This window comes from Chiloscyllium plagiosum, chromosome 36, assembly GCF_004010195.1.
Source record: "Chiloscyllium plagiosum isolate BGI_BamShark_2017 chromosome 36, ASM401019v2, whole genome shotgun sequence".
NCBI lineage: Eukaryota > Metazoa > Chordata > Chondrichthyes > Orectolobiformes > Hemiscylliidae > Chiloscyllium > Chiloscyllium plagiosum.
In genome coordinates this window covers 30,820,382-30,823,478 of record NC_057745.1, presented here as the reverse complement: position 1 = coordinate 30,823,478, position 3,097 = coordinate 30,820,382, and the positions used below count along the sequence as shown (strand labels likewise).

At 45.5% G+C, this 3,097-nt stretch overlaps 1 long non-coding RNA gene across 1 annotated transcript in view; it reads left to right on the top strand.

Moving 5' to 3' along the window:
- The window catches only part of LOC122540856, a 3,504-nt gene extending 3,264 nt beyond the window's left edge, over positions 1–240 (top strand). The window contains exon 3 of the long non-coding RNA XR_006309433.1: positions 153–240. This is a non-coding gene — a long non-coding RNA (uncharacterized LOC122540856). The remainder of the gene's footprint in view (positions 1–152) is intronic.
- The last annotated feature ends 2,857 nt before the right edge of the window (positions 241–3,097 follow it).

The window sequence follows — 3,097 nt, the reverse complement described above, 5'->3', positions numbered from 1 at the left end:
CTCCCCACACCGGGCCCACAGCCCCTTCCGTCCCCACACCGGGCCTACAGCCCCTTCCCCACACCAGGCTTCCAGCCAACACTGCTCTGGGCCCACAGCTGCTACCACATTTCCCTCAATGGCATCGCTGTTGTTGTTGCTTCTCTCTCCAGAACTCCAGAAGGTAAATTTGAAAAGGCAAAAGAAACAGAGAAGAAAAGAAAATGCAGCTGGCTTGGAGCACTTGGGCCTACTGTGCTGGTGCCACCATCTTGAATAGCTGACTCGCTCTCTCTCCTCCGCACTGCTGGGCCCCACTCTCTCCTGCTGTCTCTCGCTCTCTCCTCAACTTTGCTGGGTCCCACCCTCTCCTTCCACCACTGCCTTAAGAAGAAAAGAGAAAAATTGACTCTGTCAGTACTCAACGTGAAATTAGAATGGTGAACAAGCCGGAATGGTCTGTAAATATATTTAATGATTATGTGTAAATGGATCAGCTATGGATCAGTAGATGATGATTGATTTTTATCGTAAAGTCTTGGAACGGTGATGAGTATTGTAATGGAGCTACCTACAGACCAAGATCTTCACTCAGCAATAATGTGCTCTAATGGCCTCCCATTAAATGATTCAACTGTTGAAATGGTGTTCTGGCCTCAATTTTAGTCATCAGAGAATTGGTTGAAAGTTTGAGTTATAAAGAAAGGTTGGATAGATTGGGGCTTTTACGCTGGAACTTAGGAGGTTGAGAGGCGACCTATAGAAGTTTATAAAGTAACAAGAGGTATAGATAGAGTTAATGGTCGTTGTCTTTTCCCTTGGATGAGGGATTTCAAGACGAGTGAGCACATTTTGAAGGTAAGAGGAGAGGGATTTAAAATACACATGAGGGGCAAATTGTTTACACAGAGGACAGCTCTCAAGTGGAATGAATTTTCTGAGGAAGTGGTGGATGTGGACACAGTTACAATGTTAAAAAGGCATTTGGATAACTACATGAATAGGAAAATGTTGACTTTCAGGCAGATAGTAGTCTTCTTGTTACAAATACGCTGTGCTTTTATTACTTGCAATGCAAGGGACTCAATCCCTGACCTACTTTTATATTTTAGCCTTGTTTTTAAATCCTTACACAAAAGCTTTGGAGGGATATGGACCAGGAGCAGGCAGGTGCAACTAGTTAAGTTTGGGATTATGTTCAGCATGGGCAGGTTGGACCAAAGGATCTGTTTCTGTGCTGTGTGTCTCTATAAAAGGAAGCATTTGCAGGGCAGTGGAGAAGAGGTGAATGGGGCAAGGTGAATTATGGCTGGCTGAATGGCCTCCCTCCATGCTATAATCATTCTCTGATTCCTTCGAAAAGACCATTGTTTCTTTTCCTTATAGTCCCTGTCATACCCAGAAGTTGAGCACATGGTGAAATCCTTCCTTCAGCAACAAAACTAAACGTAAGGAAGTTGCTGTGTGGAGATTTCAGTTGACAAAGCCCCCCTCCAAGGACACGAGTCATTGCCAAGCTGAGCAGCTGAATTCCAACAGCTAAGACTCAATCTTTCATTTATTGTCGTGTGCAAGATCCAAACTGTTTAATGCTCACTCCCCAACACCTTTTACAGCTTCAGTGAAGGGTTCACATCTTCAAGGGGGAGGGGAGAAGATAAATTGAAAGATAAAGGGGTAGGGTGAGGGGCTGAAAGGAAAGAAGAGGGGAGGGAAGATAGGAATGTCTAGCGTGTTCAGGTAAGTGAACATTGACAGGGTTTGTTGCATAATTTATTTATATACAAGAGACAACGTGTGAGGACAAAACCGGAACTCTCTGGATCAAATCCCAGGTCTATGTGATCTGACGTGACGATGATGTAATGCGAAAGTGAGGATTGCGGATGCTGGAGATCAGTCAAGATCAGTGTTGCTGGAAAAGCACAGCAGGTCAGGCAGCATCCTAGGAGCAGGAAAATTGAAGTTTCGAGCAGGAGCCCTTCATTCTGAATCATTCCCGGCCTGCTGTGCTTTTCCAGCACCATTCTAATTTTGTCTATGACGATGCCCCATTTGGACATTGGCAGCTATTCTTAGGGTAAAGCTGTAGTTAACCCTTTCCATTACAGAGAAGAGACAGGAAGGGAGGAAGGGGTGAGGAGGACGGGAGACGGGAGTGGAGGAAGGGAATGGTGGAGAGTTGGAGTGGAAATTGCAAGTGGAAAATATTTGGTAGGAGCCAAGGAGGGGAGGGAAGTTAGAACAATAGAAGGAATGGGGCAAAGGAGGCAAGATAAAAGGTCAGTGAAGGAGATTTGAGATGAGGAAATGGGAGCAAATAATGTTGGAAGAGAATTAAGCAAAGAGAAGGATGATAGCAGGAGGGGGGAAGATAAAAGGTCGGGGTCTGGAGAAGGACAAGGCAGGAGAGATCTGCTGAAGAAAAGAAATATCTGGGAATACAATAGGAAGAAAGAAATCAATGTTTTGTCTCATTTTCTTCATATTTTTCTCAAATTTGAACACCAGAGAGAAAAAAAAAGCAAATTTGTTCCAGAAACTGAACATTTAATACATTAACTGATGTACAATATAATTTCCCTTGTTTCCTTCAAAAGCTTCTGTGACCATTGCCAGCTCACATTATTCAGCTTACTGCACAGACCCAGGGCTGAATGTCTAAAGGTAAAACCCAACTCCTGTTTGTCCCACCCGGGATGCTCTTTGCTGAGGACGTGCTCCTCCTCAGGTTCCCCAAGTGTTCCCAAGAGGCAGGACCTGACGGAATGCTCTGTGATTTCCTCCCGGAGTCATTTCTCTCACAGCCAGCTCATGGACGTCAGACAGACTGAATGCCAAGAGTCTTCCAAAGGTATGGGCGGCACGGTGGCCCAGTGGTTAGCACTGCTGCCTCACAGCGCCAGGTACTTGGGTTCGATTCCAGCCTAGAGTGACTGTCTGCGCTGAGTTTGCACATTCTCCCCGTGTCTGCGTGGGTTTCCTCCGGATGCTCCAGTTTCCTCCCACAATTCAGAGATGTGCAGGTCAGGTGAATTGGCCGTGCTAAATTGTTCAGCGTAGATTAGGTGCATCAGCAAAGGGTTAAATGTAGGGGAATGGGTCTGGGTAGCTTACT